The sequence below is a fragment of the Hyperolius riggenbachi genome, chromosome 10 (assembly GCF_040937935.1).
Source record: "Hyperolius riggenbachi isolate aHypRig1 chromosome 10, aHypRig1.pri, whole genome shotgun sequence".
In the NCBI taxonomy this organism is placed as follows: domain Eukaryota; kingdom Metazoa; phylum Chordata; class Amphibia; order Anura; family Hyperoliidae; genus Hyperolius; species Hyperolius riggenbachi.
The window spans coordinates 252,746,283-252,768,959 of NC_090655.1; the positions used below are offsets into that span (position 1 = coordinate 252,746,283).

At 47.6% G+C, this 22,677-nt stretch overlaps 1 protein-coding gene across 1 annotated transcript in view; it reads left to right on the plus strand.

The window, feature by feature from the left end:
- The window catches only part of LOC137537101 (zinc finger protein 850-like), an 82,542-nt gene that overhangs the window by 20,153 nt on the left and 39,712 nt on the right, over positions 1 to 22,677 (plus strand). The window lies entirely within an intron of this gene.

Sequence of the window (22,677 nt, forward strand, 5' to 3'; positions counted from 1 at the left end):
GAGTCTGAGGCCTTGCCATGAAGAGTTACAGCCAGGGCCATCTTGTAAAAAGCATCTGCAGCACAGAAGCCCGCTGGCAGTGCTCGGCGCTCTGCTGCTGCTTCATTCGGTTGGGCAGCCCCACCCCCATTATGTCCTGACCACTTGAACATCCTACTGTTGCTGCAGTGCTACAATTTTCACAATCGCTCTAAGAGGGCTACTTACAGACTGGTGCCTGAGCATAAGGGTCTGGCAGTGATGGAGATGAGTTGTATTACTGGCAAGTAGATAGCCTCTGTGTGAGGTTTGGACTGAAATATAAATCTCCATCTCAGGCTATTTTCATTTTATCTGCACTCTTCCTCTCTCCCTTATTTACCTTTGTCCCCACCCTACCTCTAGTGCTGGGTATCTATGTCTTCTTGTACATTGTTCAATGTCCAACAGGGCAGGTAAATAAAGACTGCAATCCTGGTGAGGCAAATATGTTTTTCCTTTTCTTTTTGCTTTTCTCTCCTCTGTTGCTCTCTACTTTTCCTCTTCCTCCCAACCCATCTTACCCTGACAATTTAATCACCCCAATTTTTTCATTAAAGCTGGCCATACATGCATTGATTTTTACCAACAGATTACATCGCTATGATCCAATCTGCCAGTTATCAACAAGCTGCAGTGATCACTATTGTGATCAGTTTGCAGCAAAACATAAAACTGTGATCGAAGCGGACAGTAAATGTTGATTGATTGGACGTGGGGAGCATTGGTAGAGTGAAGGCCTGTAGCGTTGGACAGCTATCAAGCAGTGAAATGCTGCGGTTCAATAAGATTTGTAATAGATTTCAAGGTGAAATCTGTGTGCAGTGTATGGGGAGAATCGATCCCTCTCTGATCTGATTTAGAACAGAAGGATTGATCTGTTTGCTACATGTGGCAAAAATCTATACGTGTATGGCCACCATAATTATTTATCTTAATTTTACCATATCCCCATAATCATAATCCCTATCCTAACCCTGAATTGTCCAAGTGCTAATTTCCCCTTACCTCCTCAGTGTTAGATACTTTGACCTATCTATAACCCCATCCCGCTTAAATGCCTAACCCTGATCCCCTGATTTCTCTGTATTCTTAAAACACTACTTTCCCATAACAGATAGCCCTATCCTGTCTTTAAAACGTTCTACACATGCATGAGGAGTGTACCCAATCCCTCAGACCACACTGCAAGGCTGACCCTGCACAGACATGTCTCTAGCCTGCAGGCTAGCGATGTGTTCTGTTGCTATGCAGGGGGTCGCAGGGCCAATGTAGTGGTGCAGTTGTGGCATGGGTGAGGTGAATGGGGAGGACAAAGCTCTAGGCAATCACTTGCAGTAAGGGGGAGGAGGGGCCACTAAACCACCAGGGAATACCATGAGGAGGAGGCGGGCCATTAAACCACTAGGGACAACGATAAGGACTAAGTAACACAGCATCAGGATTGCTAACAGTCAGGACTGCAGACCAATGGGTGTTTAATGGGGTACTCTGCCTACTTGTGTTTGTCTGTGTATTCTGCAGGAAAGCACTGACGGTTTTTTTGTTTTGTTCAAAAAAAGTTTTTTTTTTTTTTTTTTTTTTTGTTTTTTTTTTTTTTTTTATCCTGCAGATTTGGATTCTGGGGCGGGGTGGGGGCTTTAGGTTTGCCGAGTATCGAACCTCAAGGTTTGCTGAGTATGGGGCCCAGGAACTTCTGATGGTGGCCCTGTCTTGAGGTGAAATACAGGAATTTTGGGGTGGGAGTGGGGGGGGGGGGCAGGTTATTGTTATGTGTTTCACTCACTGCTACAGACAAATGTAGGAAGCTGTTACTGGAAACAATTCTGTGTTATGTAACAAAATAATATTCGCATTAGGGTATTGTACCATCACTAAATAAATCCTATTAGAATGGAAATCTGATGTATCTCTTCTGTGATTAAAGCTGCAAAGTAAAGTAATTCCTCTGGATAATGTGTGTGTGTGTACAGTATATATACATACATACATACATACATACATACATACATACATACATACATACATACATACATACATACATACGCACTTATGCACCGGAGAACTGTCTCTGAGCGTGTACACGGTGTCCACAGCCTGTGTGAGTGCAATAACGCCAAATGTAGCACACCTTAAAACGAGTAACACTAACGAGTCACATGACCCAGGGGAGGGAAAATGTCTAGGTGGGCAAAATTTTGCCTCTCTTCCCTTAGGGGTGTACTCACTTTTGTTGCCAGAGGTTTGGGCATTAGTGTTGTGTGTTGCGTTATTATGATGGGACAGCACATTTATAAGGCTTGATTCAAAAAGCGGTGCTAACAGTTAGCACCCTGGTGAAAAGCCCCTTATCACGCCTAAACTCAGTTTAGGCGTGATAAGTTTAGGTGTGATAAGTTTAGGTGTGATAAGTTTAGGTGTGATAAGTTTAGGCATGATAAGTTTAGGTGTGATAAGTTTAGGCGTGATAAGTTTAAGCACCAACTGGGTTAGCACCGCAGTGCACAGCTGATCAAAAGTTTTGTGCTAGCAAAGTCTGGTGCACTTCGCATAGAGTTTAATGGCGCTGCTTTGCGCGCGGGACTTTGCGCACAATCTAAACTTATCTAAACTTATCACGCCTAAACTGGCTTTTCACCAGCGTGGTGCAATGGTTATCACGCCTAAAGTCTTTTAGGCGTGCTAACTGGGTTAGCACTGCTTTGTGAATCGAGACCATAGTGTCATACAAGCTGTACACTGTATCAAAATGTCATATCTTCAGTGCATTCACATGAAAATTTTGAATTAAATATGTATGAAAATGTGAGTGGTCTACTCACTTTTGTGACATACAATAGGAGTAGTGCCTCTTTAATTAATTTCTACAAAATATTAGATTCCATTGCCAGCCTTGCCTTTGCCAAGGCTCGAACTGCAAGTTGAATCTTGGAACTGGGACCAGCAGAAAGCAGGGATACCCTTCAGTATGGCACACTGTGATGGGCGACACTGCAGGGGGAGGGGAGGCTGCCCTTTTGTAGGTATGGAGTACATACATACTGCTCAGAATCCTCTGTATAATCCGATCTGACCCAGACCATCCTCCAGCTGTAGATGCTGCAGTCACACATATGTCAGCTGCCTTCCTCATCAACTAATTGTTCCCAGGCTGCCCTCACACTGAAGATGTCACACTGAAGATGCCGCAGCTGTAATTCTAGAACCACTAGTTCACAAGTCCTTACATTATAAAACCCATAGCAAATACATACTTTGACCTTTCCTATTAAAATGATACCACTGATGCCTTATTTCACTACTAGACGCCTGTGTGTCTGTAGCGATCGGATGTGACTGCTAGGGCAGCAGGTCAGGGGCCCCAGTGCTGTACAGGTGCATCGCTAGGCAACACAGCAGAGTGATGAATCTGTAAACATTGAGCCCCCGAACTGTCGCCCTAGTGATCTACACTGATCGCTGCATGTGACAATTATTACAGGTGTATCAATAATAATCAGAAGACCAGTTGCGCTGGGCCTAAAACATATTGTATATTAATTTCACCAATAATCGGTACAAGTTAGCTGAATAGAAGGGTATCCGTATATTTATTCAAGATATACTTATAAAATATAAAACATCAAAAAATATATATATATCAGCTGCAGCATAAATAAAACTATTTCATATCACAATAGTGATGTACATATTTCATACATAATATGTGTGCATATATTGTACTCAGTCCCTGTGCATATCATCCATTCACTCAACCATACACAGACCTTCCAATGTGCACAAAAAATGAAAACTGAGATAAAAAAAAATATATATATATATATATATATATATATATATATATATATATATATATATATATATATATATATATATATATATATATATATATATATAGAAGCTGTATTCGAATATTCCAGTATAGATACCCTGTGGGGGGCTGGTTGGCGCAAAAATATCCTCCTCGCTGTAGGGTTTCTGTATAAAGTTTTGGTCTATATTTGTTATTACAGTCTGTAGTTCACGTAGCAATGTATTATCAATTATTTTTGTGCCAACCAGCCCCCCCACAGGGTATCTATACTGGAATATTCGAATACAGCCTATTTTTACTAAAGGATTTAAAGACTATGCAGAAATACATAACAATTTAAATATTCACAGCGAATATACTGCATAGATTTTCTTCTTCCCTATAGATATATATATATATTTTTTATATTTTTTTATCTCAGTTTTCATTTTTTGTGCACATTGGAAGGTCTGTGTATGGTTGAGTGAATGAGTGAATGGATGATATGCACAGGGACTGAGTACAATATATGCACACATATTATGTATGAAATATGTACATCACTATTGTGATATGAAATCGTTTTTATTTATGCTGCAGCTGATATATATATATTTTTTTGATGTTTTATATTTTATAAGTATATCTTGAATAAATATACGGATACCCTTCTATTCAGCTAACTTGTACCTATTATTGGTGAAATTAATATACAATATGTTTTAGGCCCAGCGCAACTGGTCTTCTGATTATTATTGATTTACCTGTTTATATGAGGAAAGTGGGTCCCCATATTTAACTAGTTTACAGCGGGTGAGATACACACACTTATAAATAGCCTACATAAGCGCCCTCCATCTTTTATAAATTATTACAGGTGTATTAACAGGTATAGGTATAACAGGGATTAAAAGGAGGTTAATACGGTAGGTAGGGGTTAAAATTTAACTGGGAAAAAAAGTATTTTTTATTGTGACCTGTCACTTTGACTTGTAAAAAAAATGTTTTCACCCAACTGTAATGAATGATTTCTGTTAAAGCAACAATAACTCACTTTTAAACAGGAATTTGCATGAGTGGGATCATGCACACATGCCAGCTGTCGCCCAAGGCATCAAGTACCAGTCTGTGCAAGCATAGTGAATGCAGGGCCTGTGGTATGGATGTGTATCAGCTATAGTGAGTGCAGGGCTTGTGGTATGGGAGTGTATCAGCTATAGTGAGTGCAGGGCTTGTGGTATGGGAGTGTATCTTCTATAGTGGGTGCAGGGCTTGTGGTATGGGTGTGTATCAGCTATAGTGGGTGCAGGGCTTGTGGTATGGGAGTGTATCAGCTATAGTGAGTGCAGGGCTTGTGGTATGGGAGTGTATCAGCTATAGTGGGTGCAGGGCTTGTGGTATGGGAGTGTATCAGCTATAGTGGGTGCAGGGCTTGTGGTATGGGAGTGTATCAGCTATAGTGAGTGCCAGGCTTGTGGTATGGTAGTGTATCAGCTATAGTGGGTGCAGGGCTTGTGGTATGGTAGTGTATCAGCTATAGTGAGTGCCAGGCTTGTGGTATGGGAGTGTATCAGCTATAGTGGGTGCAGGGCTTGTGGTATGGGAGTGTATCAGCTATAGTGGGTGCAGGGCTTGTGGTATGGGAGTGTATCAGCTATAGTGAGTGCCAGGCTTGTGGTATGGGAGTGTATCAGCTATAGTGAGTGCAGGGCTTGTGGTATGGTAGTGTATCAGCTATAGTGAGTGCCAGGCTTGTGGTATGGGAGTGTATCAGCTATAGTGGGTGCAGGGCTTGTGGTATGGGAGTGTATCAGCTATAGTGGGTGCAGGGCTTGTGGTATGGGAGTGTATCAGCTATAGTGAGTGCCAGGCTTATGGTATGGGAGTGTATCAGCTATAGTGAGTGCAGGGCTTGTGGTATGGTAGTGTATCAGCTATAGTGAGTGCAGGGCTTGTGGTATGGGAGTGTATCAGCTATAGTGGGTGCAGGGCTTGTGGTATGGGAGTGTATCAGCTATAGTGAGTGCAGGGCTTGTGGTATGGATGTGTATCAGCTATAGTGAGTGCCGGGTTGGTGGTATGGATGTGTATCAGCTATAGTGAGTGCAGGGCTTGTGGTATGGGAGTGTATCAGCTATAGTGAGTGCCAGGCTTGTGGTATGGGAGTGTATCAGCTATAGTGAGTGCAGGGCTTGTGGTATGGGAGTGTATCAGCTATAGTGGGTGCAGGGCTTGTGGTATGGGAGTGTATCAGCTATAGTGGGTGCAGGGCTTGTGGTATGGGAGTGTATCAGCTATAGTGAGTGCAGGGCTTGTGGTATGGGAGTGTATCAGCTATAGTGGGTGCAGGGCTTGTGGTATGGTAGTGTATCAGCTATAGTGAGTGCCAGGCTTGTGGTATGGGAGTGTATCAGCTATAGTGAGTGCCAGGCTTATGGTATGGGAGTGTATCAGCTATAGTGAGTGCAGGGCTTGTGGTATGGTAGTGTATCAGCTATAGTGAGTGCAGGGCTTATGGTATGGGAGTGTATCAGCTATAGTGAGTGCAGGGCTTGTGGTATGGGAGTGTATCAGCTATAGTGAGTGCAGGGCTTGCGGTACGGGAGTGTATCAGCTATAGTGAGTGCAGGGCTTGTGGTATGGGAGTGTATCAGCTATAGTGGGTGCAGGGCTTGTGGTATGGGAGTGTATCAGCTATAGTGAGTGCAGGGCTTGCGGTACGGGAGTGTATCAGCTATAGTGAGTGCAGGGCTTGTGGTATGGATGTGTATCAGCTATAGTGAGTGCCGGGTTGGTGGTATGGATGTGTATCAGCTATAGTGAGTGCAGGGCTTGTGGTATGGGAGTGTATCAGCTATAGTGAGTGCAGGGCTTGTGGTATGGGAGTGTATCTTCTATAGTGGGTGCAGGGCTTGTGGTATGGGAGTTTATCAGCTATAGTGGGTGCAGGGCTTGTGGTATGGGAGTGTATCAGCTATAGTGAGTGCCAGGCTTGTGGTATGGGAGTGTATCAGCTATAGTGGGTGCAAGGCTTGTGGTATGGGTGTGTATCAGCTATAGTGGGTGCAGGGCTTGTGGTATGGGAGTGTATCAGCTATAGTGAGTGCCAGGCTTGTGGTATGGGAGTGTATCAGCTATAGTGAGTGCAGGGCTTGAGGTATGGTAGTGTATCAGCTATAGTGGGTGCAGGGCTTGAGGTATGGTAGTGTATCAGCTATAGTGAGTGCAGGGCTTGCGGTATGGGTGTGTATCAGCTATAGTGGGTGCAGGGCTTGTGGTATGGGTAGTGTAGTAGAAGAGACAAGAGCGCTCCTTTGGTGTGATACTTTTCTTTACTTAAAATTCCACACATAGATGCGTGGAATTTTAAGTAAAGAAAAGTATCACACCAAAGGAGCGCTCTTGTCTCTTCTACTATTTTACTCAGGTCACTGGCACCACCCAGCAACCAGGAGCAGCACCTTCAAGCCATCATAGCCCATATTGAGTGAGAGGGTAGCGCAGGAGAATCTCTTCCTTCTGTTATGGAAGTGTATCAGCTATAGTGAGTGCAGGGCTTGTGGTATGGGAATGTATCAGCATTAGTGAGTGCAGGGCTTGTGGTATGGGAGTGTATCAGCTATAGTGAGTGCAGGGCTTGTGGTATGGGAGTGTATCAGGTATAGTGAGTGCCAGGCTTGTGGTATGGGAGTGTATCAGCTATAGTGGTAGCAGGGCTTGTGGTATGGGAGTGTATCAGCTATAGTGAGTGCAGGGCTTGTGGTGTGGGAGTGTATCAGCTATAGTGAGTGCAGGGCTTGCGGTATGGGAGTGTATCAGCTATAGTGAGTGCAAGGCTTGTGTTATGGGAGTGTATCAGCTATAGTGAGTGCAGGGCTTGTGGTATGGGTGTGTATCAGCTATAGTGGGTGCAGGGCTTGTGGTATGGGTAGTGTATCAGCTATAGTGAGTGCAGGGCTTGTGTTATGGAAGTGTATCAGCTATAGTGGGTGCAGGGCTTGTGGTATGGGAGTGTATCTGCTATAGTGGGTGCAGGGCTTGTGGTATGGGAGTGTATCAGCTATAGTGAGTGCAGGGCTTGCGGTGTGGGAGTGTATCAGCTATAGTGAGTGCAGAGCTTGCGGTGTGGGTAGTGTATCAGCTATAGTGAGTGCCAGGCTTGTGGTATGGGTAGTGTATCAGCTATAGTGAGTGCAGGGCCTGTGGTATGGGAGTGTATCAGCTATAGTGAGTGCAGGACTTGTGGTGTGGGAGTGTATCAGCTATAGTGAGTGCAGGGCTTGCGGTACGGGAGTGTATCAGCTATAGTGAGTGCAGGGCTTGTGGTATGGGAGTGTATCAGCTATAGTGAGTGCAGGGCTTGCGGTACGGGAGTGTATCAGCTATAGTGAGTGCAGGGCTTGTGGTATGGATGTGTATCAGCTATAGTGAGTGCCGGGTTGGTGGTATGGATGTGTATCAGCTATAGTGAGTGCAGGGCTTGTGGTATGGGAGTGTATCTTCTATAGTGGGTGCAGGGCTTGTGGTATGGGAGTTTATCAGCTATAGTGGGTGCAGGGCTTGTGGTATGGGAGTGTATCAGCTATAGTGAGTGCAGGGCTTGTGGTATGGGAGTGTATCTTCTATAGTGGGTGCAGGGCTTGTGGTATGGGAGTTTATCAGCTATAGTGGGTGCAGGGCTTGTGGTATGGGAGTGTATCAGCTATAGTGAGTGCCAGGCTTGTGGTATGGGAGTGTATCAGCTATAGTGGGTGCAAGGCTTGTGGTATGGGTGTGTATCAGCTATAGTGGGTGCAGGGCTTGTGGTATGGGAGTGTATCAGCTATAGTGAGTGCCAGGCTTGTGGTATGGGAGTGTATCAGCTATAGTGAGTGCAGGGCTTGAGGTATGGTAGTGTATCAGCTATAGTGGGTGCAGGGCTTGCGGTATGGGAGTGTATCAGCTATAGTGAGTGCAGGGCTTGCGGTATGGGTGTGTATCAGCTATAGTGGGTGCAGGGCTTGTGGTATGGGTAGTGTAGTAGAAGAGACAAGAGCGCTCCTTTGGTGTGATACTTTTCTTTACTTAAAATTCCACACATAGATGCGTGGAATTTTAAGTAAAGAAAAGTATCACACCAAAGGAGCGCTCTTGTCTCTTCTACTATTTTACTCAGGTCACTGGCACCACCCAGCAACCAGGAGCAGCACCTTCAAGCCATCATAGCCCATATTGAGTGAGAGGGTAGCGCAGGAGAATCTCTTCCTTCTGTTATGGAAGTGTATCAGCTATAGTGAGTGCAGGGCTTGTGGTATGGGAATGTATCAGCATTAGTGAGTGCAGGGCTTGTGGTATGGGAGTGTATCAGCTATAGTGAGTGCAGGGCTTGTGGTATGGGAGTGTATCAGCTATAGTGAGTGCAGGGCTTGTGGTATGGGAATGTATCAGCATTAGTGAGTGCAGGGCTTGTGGTATGGGAGTGTATCAGCTATAGTGAGTGCAGGGCTTGTGGTATGGGAGTGTATCAGCTATAGTGGGTGCAGGGCTTGCGGTATGGGAGTGTATCAGCTATAGTGAGTGCAAGGCTTGTGTTATGGGAGTGTATCAGCTATAGTGAGTGCAGGGCTTGTGGTATGGGTGTGTATCAGCTATAGTGGGTGCAGGGCTTGTGGTATGGGTAGTGTATCAGCTATAGTGAGTGCAGGGCTTGTGTTATGGAAGTGTATCAGCTATAGTGGGTGCAGGGCTTGTGGTATGGGAGTGTATCTGCTATAGTGGGTGCAGGGCTTGTGGTATGGGAGTGTATCAGCTATAGTGAGTGCAGGGCTTGCGGTGTGGGAGTGTATCAGCTATAGTGAGTGCAGGGCTTGCGGTGTGGGAGTGTATCAGCTATAGTGAGTGCAGAGCTTGCGGTGTGGGTAGTGTATCAGCTATAGTGAGTGCAGGGCCTGTGGTATGGGAGTGTATCAGCTATAGTGAGTGCAGGACTTGTGGTGTGGGAGTGTATCAGCTATAGTGAGTGCAGGGCTTGCGGTATGGGTAGTGTATCAGCTATAGTGAGTGCAGGGCCTGTGGTATGGGAGTGTATCAGCTATAGTGAGTGCAGGACTTGTGGTGTGGGAGTGTATCAGCTATAGTGAGTGCGGGGCTTGTGGTATGGGAGTGTATCAGCTATAGTGAGTGCAGGGCTTGTGGTATGGGTAGTGTATCAGCTATAGTGAGTGCGGGGCTTGTGGTATGGGAGTGTATCAGCTATAGCGAGTGCAGGGCTTGTGGTGTGGGAGTGTATCAGCTATAGTGAGTGCAGGGCTTGTGGTGTGGGAGTGTATCAGCTATAGTGAGTGCAGGGCTTATGGTATGGGAATGTATCAGCTATAGTGGGTGCAGGGCTTGCGGTATGGGTGTGTATCAGCTATAGTGGGTGCAGGGCTTGTGGTATGGAGGTGTATCAGCTATAGTGAGTGCAGGGCTTGTGGTATGGGAATGTATCAGCTATAGTGGGTGCAGGGCTTGCGGTATGGGTGTGTATCAGCTATAGTGGGTGCAGGGCTTGTGGTATGGGAGTGTATCAGCTATAGTGAGTGCAGGACTTGTGGTATGGGAATGTATCAGCTATAGTGGGTGCAGGGCTTGCGGTATGGGAGTGTAACAGCTATAGTGAGTGCAGGGCTTGTGGTATGGGAATGTATCAGCTATAGTGAGTGAAAGGCTTGTGGTGAGGGTGTGTATCAGCTATAGTGAGTGCAGGGCTTGTGGTATGGGAATGTATCAGCTATAGTGAGTGCAGGGCTTGTGGTGTGGGTGTGTATCAGCTATAGTGAGTGCAGGGCTTGTGGTATGGGAGTGTATCAGGTATAGTGAGTGCCAGGCTTGTGGTATGGGAGTGTATCAGGTATAGTGAGTGCCAGGCTTGTGGTATGGGAGTGTATCAGCTATAGTGAGTGCTGGGCTTTTGGTGTGGGAGTGTATCAGCTATAGTGAGTGCTGGGCTTGTGGTATGGGAGTGTATCCACTATAGTGAGTGCAGGGCTTGTGTTATGGAAGTGTATCAGCTATAGTGGGTGCAGGGCTTGTGGTATGGGAGTGTATCAGCTATAGTGAGTGCTGGGCTTGTGGTGTGGGAGTGTATCAGCTATAGTGAGTGCAGGGCTTGTGGTATGGGGGTGTATCCGCTATAGTGAGTGCAGGGCTTGTGTTATGGAAGTGTATCCGCTATAGTGAGTGCAGGGCTTGTGGTATGGGAGTGTATCAGCTATAGTGAGTGCTGGGCTTGTGGTGTGGGAGTGTATCAGCTATAGTGAGTGCAGGGCTTGTGGTATGGGAGTGTATCTGCTATAGTGGGTGCAGGGCTTGCGGTATGGGAGTGTATCAGCTATAGTGAGTGCTGGGCTTGTGGTGTGGGAGTGTATCAGCTATAGTGGGTGCAGGGCTTGCGGTATGGGTGTGTATCAGCTATAGTGGGTGCAGGGCTTGTGGTATGGGTAGTGTATCAGCTATAGTGAGTGCAGGGCTTGTGGTGTGGGAGTGTATAAGCTATAGTGAGTGCAGGGCTTGTGGTATGGGAGTGTATCAGCTATAGTGAGTGCTGGGCTTGTGGTGTGGGAGTGTATCAGCTATAGTGAGTGCAGGGCCTGTGGTATGGGAGTGTATCAGCTATAGTGAGTGCAGGACTTGTGGTGTGGGAGTGTATCAGCTATAGTGAGTGCGGGGCTTGTGGTATGGGAGTGTATCAGCTATAGTGAGTGCAGAGCTTGCGGTATGGGAGTATATCAGCTATAGTGAGTGCAGGGCTTGCGGTGTGGGAGTGTATCGGCTATAGTGAGTGCAGGGCTTGTGGTATGGGAGTGTATCAGCTATAGTGAGTGCAGGGCTTGTGGTGTGGGAGTGTATCAGCTATAGTGAGTGCAGGGCTTGTGGTATGGGTAGTGTATCAGCTATAGTGAGTGCGGGGCTTGTGGTATGGGAGTGTATCAGCTATAGTGGGTGCAGGGCTTGTGGTATGGGAGTGTATCAGCTATAGTGAGTGCTGGGCTTGTGGTGTGGGAGTGTATCAGCTATAGTGAGTGCAGGGCTTGTGGTATGGGAGTGTATCCGCTATAGTGAGTGCAGGGCTTGTGGTATGGGAGTGTATCAGCTATAGTGAGTGCAGGGCTTGTGGTATGGGAATGTATCAGCTATAGTGAGTGCTGGGCTTGTGGTGTGGGAGTGTATCAGCTATAGTGAGTGCAGGGCTTGTGGTATGGGAGTGTATCCGCTATAGTGAGTGCAGGGCTTGTGTTATGGAAGTGTATCAGCTATAGTGAGTGCAGGGCTTGTGGTATGGGAGTGTATCAGCTATAGTGAGTGCAGGGCTTGTGGTATGGGAGTGTATCTGCTATAGTGGGTGCAGGGCTTGCGGTATGGGAGTGTATCAGCTATAGTGAGTGCAGGGCTTGTGGTATGGGTAGTGGATCAGCTATAGTGAGTGCGGGGCTTGTGGTATGGGAGTGTATCAGCTATAGCGAGTGCAGGGCTTGTGGTGTGGGAGTGTATCAGCTATAGTGAGTGCAGGGCTTGTGGTGTGGGAGTGTATCAGCTATAGTGAGTGCAGGGCTTATGGTATGGGAATGTATCAGCTATAGTGGGTGCAGGGCTTGCGGTATGGGTGTGTATCAGCTATAGTGGGTGCAGGGCTTGTGGTATGGAGGTGTATCAGCTATAGTGAGTGCAGGGCTTGTGGTATGGGAATGTATCAGCTATAGTGGGTGCAGGGCTTGCGGTATGGGTGTGTATCAGCTATAGTGGGTGCAGGGCTTGTGGTATGGGAGTGTATCAGCTATAGTGAGTGCAGGACTTGTGGTATGGGAATGTATCAGCTATAGTGGGTGCAGGGCTTGCGGTATGGGAGTGTAACAGCTATAGTGAGTGCAGGGCTTGTGGTATGGGAATGTATCAGCTATAGTGAGTGAAAGGCTTGTGGTTAGGGTGTGTATCAGCTATAGTGAGTGCAGGGCTTGTGGTGTGGGTGTGTATCAGCTATAGTGAGTGCAGGGCTTGTGGTATGGGAGTGTATCAGGTATAGTGAGTGCCAGGCTTGTGGTATGGGAGTGTATCAGGTATAGTGAGTGCCAGGCTTGTGGTATGGGAGTGTATCAGCTATAGTGAGTGCTGGGCTTTTGGTGTGGGAGTGTATCCACTATAGTGAGTGCAGGGCTTGTGTTATGGAAGTGTATCAGCTATAGTGGGTGCAGGGCTTGTGGTATGGGAGTGTATCAGCTATAGTGAGTGCTGGGCTTGTGGTGTGGGAGTGTATCAGCTATAGTGAGTGCAGGGCTTGTGGTATGGGGGTGTATCCGCTATAGTGAGTGCAGGGCTTGTGTTATGGAAGTGTATCCGCTATAGTGAGTGCAGGGCTTGTGGTATGGGAGTGTATCAGCTATAGTGAGTGCTGGGCTTGTGGTGTGGGAGTGTATCAGCTATAGTGAGTGCAGGGCTTGTGGTATGGGAGTGTATCTGCTATAGTGGGTGCAGGGCTTGCGGTATGGGAGTGTATCAGCTATAGTGAGTGCTGGGCTTGTGGTGTGGGAGTGTATCAGCTATAGTGGGTGCAGGGCTTGCGGTATGGGTGTGTATCAGCTATAGTGGGTGCAGGGCTTGTGGTATGGGTAGTGTATCAGCTATAGTGAGTGCAGGGCTTGTGGTGTGGGAGTGTATAAGCTATAGTGAGTGCAGGGCTTGTGGTATGGGAGTGTATCAGCTATAGTGAGTGCTGGGCTTGTGGTGTGGGAGTGTATCAGCTATAGTGAGTGCAGGGCCTGTGGTATGGGAGTGTATCAGCTATAGTGAGTGCAGGACTTGTGGTGTGGGAGTGTATCAGCTATAGTGAGTGCGGGGCTTGTGGTATGGGAGTGTATCAGCTATAGTGAGTGCAGAGCTTGCGGTATGGGAGTATATCAGCTATAGTGAGTGCAGGGCTTGCGGTGTGGGAGTGTATCGGCTATAGTGAGTGCAGGGCTTGTGGTATGGGAGTGTATCAGCTATAGTGAGTGCAGGGCTTGTGGTGTGGGAGTGTATCAGCTATAGTGAGTGCAGGGCTTGTGGTATGGGTAGTGTATCAGCTATAGTGAGTGCGGGGCTTGTGGTATGGGAGTGTATCAGCTATAGTGGGTGCAGGGCTTGTGGTATGGGAGTGTATCAGCTATAGTGAGTGCTGGGCTTGTGGTGTGGGAGTGTATCAGCTATAGTGAGTGCAGGGCTTGTGGTATGGGAGTGTATCCGCTATAGTGAGTGCAGGGCTTGTGGTATGGGAGTGTATCAGCTATAGTGAGTGCAGGGCTTGTGGTATGGGAATGTATCAGCTATAGTGAGTGCTGGGCTTGTGGTGTGGGAGTGTATCAGCTATAGTGAGTGCAGGGCTTGTGGTATGGGAGTGTATCCGCTATAGTGAGTGCAGGGCTTGTGTTATGGAAGTGTATCAGCTATAGTGAGTGCAGGGCTTGTGGTATGGGAGTGTATCAGCTATAGTGAGTGCAGGGCTTGTGGTATGGGAGTGTATCTGCTATAGTGGGTGCAGGGCTTGCGGTATGGGAGTGTATCAGCTATAGTGAGTGCAGGGCTTGTGGTGTCGGAGTGTATCAGCTATAGTGAGTGCAGGGCTTGCGGTATGGGAGTGTATCAGCTATAGTGAGTGCAAGGCTTGTGGTATGGGTGTGTATCAGCTATAGTGGGTGCAGGGCTTGTGGTATGGGAGTGTATCTGCTATAGTGGGTGCAGGGCTTGTGGTATGGGAGTGTATCAGCTATAGTGAGTGCAGGGCTTGCGGTGTGGGAGTGTATCAGCTATAGTGAGTGCAGAGCTTGCGGTGTGGGTAGTGTATCAGCTATAGTGAGTGCAGGACTTGTGGTGTGGGAGTGTATCAGCTATAGTGAGTGCAGGGCTTGCGGTATGGGTAGTGTATCAGCTATAGTGAGTGCAGGGCCTGTGGTATGGGAGTGTATCAGCTATAGTGAGTGCAGGGCTTGCGGTATGGGAGTGTATCAGCTATAGTGAGTGCAGGACTTGTGGTGTGGGAGTGTATCAGCTATAGTGAGTGCAGGGCTTGCGGTATGGGAGTGTATCAGCTATATTGAGTGAAGGGCTTGCGGTGTGGGAGTGTATCGGCTATAGTGAGTGCAGGGCTTGTGGTATGGGAGTTTATCAGCTATAGTGAGTGCAGGGCTTGTGGTGTGGGAGTGTATCAGCTATAGTGAGTGCAGGGCTTGTGGTGTGGGAGTGTATCAGCTATAGTGAGTGCAGGGCTTGTGGTATGGGTAGTGTCTCAGCTATAGTGAGTGCGGGGCTTGTGGTATGGGAGTGTATCAGCTATAGTGAGTGCGGGGCTTGTGGTATAGGAGATTATCAGCTATAGTGGGTGCAGGGCTTGTGGTATGGGAGTGTAACAGCTATAGTGAGTGCAGGGCTTGTGGTACTATAGGAGATTATCAGCTATAGTGGGTGCAGGGCTTGTGGTATGGGAGTGTATCAGCTATAGTTAGTGCAGGGCTTGTGGTGTGGGAGTGTATCAGCTATAGTGAGTGCAGGGCTTGTGGTATGGGAATGTATCAGCATTAGTGAGTGCCGGGCTTGTGGTATAGAAGTTTATCAGCTATAGTGAGTGCAGGGCTTGTGGTATGGGAGTGTATCAGCTATAGTGAGTGCAGGGCTTGTGGTGTGGGAATGTATCAGCTATAGTGGGTGCAGGGCTTGTGGTATGGGAGTGTATCAGCTATAGTGGGTGCAGGGCTTGTGGTATAGGAGATTATCAGCTATAGTGGGTGCAGGGCTTGTGGTATGGGAGTGTAACAGCTATAGTGAGTGCAGGGCTTGTGGTACTATAGGAGATTATCAGCTATAGTGGGTGCAGAGCTTGTGGTATGGGAGATTATCAGCTATAGTGGGTGCAGGGCTTGTGGTATGGGAGTGTAACAGCTATAGTGAGTGCAGGGCTTGTGGTACTATAGGAGATTATCAGCTATAGTGGGTGCAGGGCTTGTGGTATGGGAGTGTAACAGCTATAGTGAATGCAGGGCTTGTGGTATGGGAGTGTATCAGCTATAGTGAGTGCAGGGCTTGCGGTACGGGAGTGTATTAGCTATAGTGAGTGCAGGGCTTGTGGTGTGGGAGTGTATCAGCCATAGCAGTAATGGCGAACCTTTCAGAGGCCGAGTGCCAAAACTGCGACCCAACATAGACTTATTTATCACCGAGTGCCAAGGGGGGGGGGGGGGGGGGTTTGCGCCGCACTGAAAAATGGGCATGGCCATGACATTGTATGGGCAGACCTAACGTAATGATGTAACAGCGAGGCATAAGAAAGCAGTGTTTCTTCCATGATGTGGTGAAACGAGGATTCGCATCATGGTTGTGCAGAAACTGTGTGATGCTATTTATTAGTATACCCGCCGTAACCCCAAAGCAGCAAATATAGCCAACTATGACCATTAAATAATAAATGCAGCAACAGTTACCCCAGACACCAGAAAGTAAACGCAATGTGGGCAACATTTCAGCAGAAAATAATGCAGTGGGACACATTTCACAGAAAATTATCGCTGTAGGCCAGATTGCACCAGAAAATAACGCAATGTGGAAAAAAATTTGACCAGAAAATAACGCAATGAGAGCGCTGATCAGAAATGCTGTCAAGAGGCCCATGGTTACTCTGGATGAGCTGCAGAGATCTACAGCTAAGGTGGGGGAATCTGTCCATAGGACAACTATTAGTCGTGCACTGCACAAAGTTGGCCTTTATGGAAGAGTGGCAAGAAGAAAGCCATTGTTAGCAGAAAAGCATAAGAAGTCCCGTTTGCAGTTTGCCACAAGCCATGTGGGGGACACAGCAAACATGTGAAGAAAGTGCTCTGGTCAGATGAGACCAAAATTGAACTTTTTGGCCAAAATGCAAATCGCTATGTGTGGGGGAAAACTAACACTGCACATCACTCTGAACACACCATCCCCACTGTTAAATATGGTGGTGACCGCTTCATGCTCTGGGGGTGCTTCTCTTCAGCAGGGACAGGGAAGCTGGTCAGAGTTGATGGGAAGATGGATGGAGCCAAATACAGGGCAATCTTGGAAGAAAACCTCTTGGAGTCTGCAAAAGACTTGAGACTGCGGCAGAGGTTCACCTTCAAGCAGGACAACGACCCTAAACATAAAGCCAGGGCAACAATGGAATGGTTTAAAACAAAACATATCCATGTGTTTGAAAGGCCCAGTCAAAGTCCAGATCTAAATCCAATCGAGAATCTGTGGCAAGATCTGAAAACTGCTGTTCACAAACGCTGTCCATCTAATCTGACTGAGCTGGAGCTGTTTTGCAAAGAAGAATGGGCAAGGATTTCAGTCTCTAGATGTGCAAAGCTGGTAGAGACATACTCTAAAAGACTGGCAGCTGTAATTGCAGCAAAAGGTGGTTCTACAAAATATTGACTCAGGGGGCTGAATAATTACGCACACCCCACTTTGCAGTTATTTATTTATTTTTTTTAATGTTTGGAATCATGCATGATTTTCGTTCCACTTCTCATGTGTACACACTTTGTATTGGTCTTTCACGTGGAATTCTAATAAAATTGATTAATGTTTGTGGCAGTAATATGACAAAATGTGTAAAACTTAAAACTTCAAGGGGACCGCATACTTTTGCAAACCACTGTAAGGAGGGAGAGAGAAAGACAGCCACATAAGGGGGGAGAGAGAGAGACAGCCACAAAAGGGGGGAGAGAGAGAGACAGCCACATAATGGGGGAGAGAGAGAGAGAGAGAGAGAGAGACATAGCCACACCAGGGGGGACAGAGACAGCCACAGGGGGTGCTGGAGGGAGGATAGTCAGCCACACCGAGGGTAGAGAAATAGTAAAAGAGAGCTTTTCACCAGTAAATGCACATAAGACACAGATTTTCACTAGTAAATGCACATAAGAGACAGCTTTTCAACAGTAAATGCACATAATGACAAACAACCAATGTCCCCAGTACAGTATATGTAGCCAGGTGTATATGTCCCAGTATATATAGGCAGAGGTATATGTCCCCAGTATATGTAATGTGCCCAGTATATATGTAGTCAGGGGGTATATGTCCCCAGTATATGTAGCCAGGGGTATATGTCCCAGTATATGTAGGCAGAGGTAAATGTCCCAGTATATGTAATGTGCCCAGTATATGTAGTTAGGGGGTATATGTCCCCAGTATATGTAGGCAGAGGTATATGTCCCCAGTATATGTAATGTGCCCAGTATATGTAGCCAGGTGTATATATCCCCAGTATATGTAGCCAGGGGTATATGTCCCCAGAATAGGTAGCCAGGTGCCCCCCCCCCCCAGCAGGAGGAGAGCAGCGCAGTGGAGGGAGAGTAGTGGAGAAGGGGAGCCATCTTCCCCCCCCCCTTCCCTCACCTTAGGGCTCTCCCTCCCTCGCTAAGTGCTGTGGCGTTTGGCAGGGGGCGGAACTTACCTTCATGACTCCGTCTGGTCTCGTCGCAGGCGCGGGATGATTTGACGCTAGCCTGGTCTTATCCAGACCAGAGCAGCGGCTGCGGCACCAGAACTTCCGGCGCTGGAGCGAGACAGAGGTAAGTTCCGCCCGCTTCCAAATGCCACAGCACTTCGTTCTGGAGGGGAGAGCGAGGGAGGGAGAGCCCTAAGGTGAGGGAAGGGGGTGGGGGAGATGGCGCCCCTTCTCCACTGCTGCCCACAGCTCTCCCTCCACTGCTCTGCAGCTCTCCTCCTGTTACGGGCGGTTGTCAACACTGACTGCCGTCCGGGACTTGGCGACGGGGCAGCATGCGTGCCCACAGAGATGGCCTTGCGTGCCTAAAATGGCATGCGTGCCATAGGTTAGCCAATGCTGAGCTATAGTGAGTGCAGGGCTTGTGGTATGGGAGTGTATCGGCTATAGTGAGTGCAGGGCTTGCGGTATGGGAGTGTATCAGCTATAGTGAGTGCAGGGCTTGTGGTATGGGTAGTGTATCGGCTATAGTGAGTGCAGGGCTTGTGGTGTGGGAGTGTATCAGCTATAGTGGGTGCAGGGCTTGTGGTGTGGGAGTGTGTCAGCTATAGTGAGTGCAGGGCTTGTGGTATGGGAGTGTATCAGCTATAGTGGGTGCAGGGCTTGTGGTATGGGAGTGTATCGGCTATAGTGAGTACAGGGCTTGTGGTATGGGAGTGTATCAGCATTAGTGAGTGCAGGGCTTGTGGTATGGGAGTGTATCGGCTATAATGAGTGCAGGGCTTATGGTATGGGAGTGTATCAGCATTAGTGAGTGCAGGGCTTGCGGTATGGAAGTGTATCAGCTATAGTGAGTGCAGGGCTTGTGGTATGGGAGTGTATCAGCATTAGTGAGTGCAGGGCTTGCAGTATGGGAGTGTATCAGCTTTAGTGAGTGCAGGGCTTGCGGTATGGGAGAGTATCGGCTATAGTGAGTGCAGGGCTTGTTGTATTCCTATAGCTGGCTTGTGGTATGGGAGCGTATCAGCTATAGTGAGTGCAGGGCTTGTGGTATGGGAGTGTATCAGCTATAGTGAGTGCAGGGCTTGTGGTATGGGAGTGTATCGGCTATAGTGAGTGTAGGGCTTGCGGTATAGGAGTGTACACTATCAGCTATAGTGAATGCAGGGCTTGTGGTATGGGGGTTTATTAACTATAGTGAGTGCAGGGCTTGTGGTATGGGAGTGTATCAGCATTAGTGAGTGCAGGGCTTGCAGTATGGGAGTGTATCAGCTGTAGTGAGTGCAGGGCTTGCGGTATGGGAGTGTATCGGCTATAGTGAGTGCAGGGCTTGTTGTATTTTTATAGCTGGCTTGTGGTATGGGAGCGTATCAGCTATAGTGAGTGCAGGGCTTGCGGTATGGGAGTGTATCAGCTATAGTGAGTGCAGGGCTTGTGGTATGGGAGTGTATCAGCTATAGTGAGTGCAGGGCTATGATCTCACATTGGGTTCCCTTTAACTATAAGTACATGGCTGCCAATAAATAGCCAAGTTTAGTTGATTTCACAAACAGAGCCTGCAGTTAGCCTATATACCACAAGATGGCGACCTCACCTCTTCCGGGTGGAACGCAGCCTGGTCTTATCCAGACCAGAGCAGCGGCTGCGGCACCAGAACTTCCGGCGCTGGAGCGAGACAGAGGTAAGTTCCGCCCGCTTCCAAATGCCACAGCACTTCGTTCTGGAGGGGAGAGCGAGGGAGGGAGAGCCCTAAGGTGAGGGAAGGGGGTGGGGGAGATGGCGCCCCTTCTCCACTGCTGCCCACAGCTCTCCCTCCACTGCTCTGCAGCTCTCCTCCTGTTACGGGCGGTTGTCAACACTGACTGCCGTCCGGGACTTGGCGACGGGGCAGCATGCGTGCCCACAGAGATGGCCTTGCGTGCCTAAAATGGCATGCGTGCCATAGGTTAGCCAATGCTGAGCTATAGTGAGTGCAGGGCTTGTGGTATGGGAGTGTATCGGCTATAGTGAGTGCAGGGCTTGCGGTATGGGAGTGTATCAGCTATAGTGAGTGCAGGGCTTGTGGTATGGGTAGTGTATCGGCTATAGTGAGTGCAGGGCTTGTGGTGTGGGAGTGTATCAGCTATAGTGGGTGCAGGGCTTGTGGTGTGGGAGTGTGTCAGCTATAGTGAGTGCAGGGCTTGTGGTATAGGAGTGTATCAGCTATAGTGGGTGCAGGGCTTGTGGTATGGGAGTGTATCGGCTATAGTGAGTACAGGGCTTGTGGTATGGGAGTGTATTAGCATTAGTGAGTGCAGGGCTTGTGGTATGGGAGTGTATCGGCTATAATGAGTGCAGGGCTTATGGTATGGGAGTGTATCAGCATTAGTGAGTGCAGGGCTTGCGGTATGGAAGTGTATCAGCATTAGTGAGTGCAGGGCTTGCAGTATGGGAGTGTATCAGCTTTAGTGAGTGCAGGGCTTGCGGTATGGGAGAGTATCGGCTATAGTGAGTGCAGGGCTTGTTGTATTCCTATAGCTGGCTTGTGGTATGGGAGCGTATCAGCTATAGTGAGTGCAGGGCTTGTGGTATGGGAGTGTATCAGCTATAGTGAGTGCAGGGCTTGTGGTATGGGAGTGTATCGGCTATAGTGAGTGTAGGGCTTGCGGTATAGGAGTGTACACTATCAGCTATAGTGAATGCAGGGCTTGTGGTATGGGGGTTTATTAACTATAGTGAGTGCAGGGCTTGTGGTATGGGAGTGTATCAGCATTAGTGAGTGCAGGGCTTGCAGTATGGGAGTGTATCAGCTGTAGTGAGTGCAGGGCTTGCGGTATGGGAGTGTATCAGCTATAGTGAGTGCAGGGCTTGTTGTATTCCTATAGCTGGCTTGTGGTATGGGAGCGTATCAGCTATAGTGAGTGCAGGGCTTGTGGTATGGGAGTGTATCAGCTATAGTGAGTGCAGGGCTATGATCTCACCTTGGGTTCCCTTTAACTATAAGTACATGGCTGCCAATAGATAGCCAAGTTTAGTTGATTTCACAAACAGAGCCTGCAGTTAGCCTATATACCACAAGATGGCGACCTCACCTCTTCCGGGTGGAACGCACAGACAGGAAACAATTAAGCCAGTGCCAGGAAGTGATGTTTGATGCATGAGAATTTGCAGGAGGTGGCGAGAAGACATTGTTGGAAGAGGTAATTGTTTGATTTTTGTTATATATTGAGCAGAGCAAAGGTCGGGATGGATATAGCAGAATACCCAAGCAGCTCTGGGAGACCCAAAAACCACTAGGAAAGTATCGGGGACCAATAGAGACTGAAAAGCCCTCCTACTAAAAAAAAAGCAATGCTTCGTGTTACTTTGCCTTCTTAAAAGTGGACTTGAACTCTTCCACATGGAGCAGTGCTTTTTAGCGCTGCTAGATTTGGGCGCAGCCAGCGCCGCCATAGTCTGTAATGGGAATCAGTCTATAGCGGTGCTCAGTGAGTAACGTTGGCGCCGTCAGAAGACGGAGCCTAGGTTGCTTAAAAAACACAATAATTCGGCATCCAGCAATTGCTGGAAGCCGAATTATTTCATTCCCCCACTATCCATGGCGGCCTGGAGGGGGAATAGTAATTAATACGGCCCGGACTTGTGCAGCAGCAGGATCAGCCATATACTGGCTGTATCCTGCACCCAAGTCTACCGGCGCCCATTTCAAATGTACGCCTTCCACAGGACAGAAGGAAAGCAAGGAAATTTGCCCTGTATGTCTTCAGAGAGTTTAGCCTGTTTAATTCCTCCTCATCTGTGTCGAATCACAACTTGCAAGCACAGGATGTTAACAATATGTCTGCTTCAATGAAAGCAGGAAGAAGAAACAGTGTAGATTTGTAGCAGCTGTAACAAAGTCATTTTTTTAAAGGTTATTATGCTGTTTCTAAGTTTGTTTTTGCAATATTTCAGATTTAAGTGTGTAACGGTGGTTACCCACAATCCACCAGTGCTGATTATAGAAATTAGCTCTTTATGCTCCAGAACCCAGGCTTACATCCAGAACCACCGGTATATAGCAAGCCTATAACTTTACATTTTACAGAGCCACATCAACCCAACATATTAGCAGTGGTGCATTGTAGGTAACCAAAGCTATACACTTAAATCTGAATTATCGCTAATACCTGCTGTTTTAAGAAGGCAAAGTACACTAAGAGGAGGTCATAGTACAACTGTCACTATCCTGATCACCCCACTTGAAGTAATTGCCATGCAAGAGACTTTTATATAACTGCTGTGACTTGTTTTCTAGTGGCCTCCCTACATGTGCCATATATTATTGCTGGCATCTCACCTTCCTAGTAATAATTCATTTCAGTCACATCACAGAGACAAGACCACATGTCAATCCAGTATAGCCCCCCCTGTGTCCCCCAGCATTGCCACTATC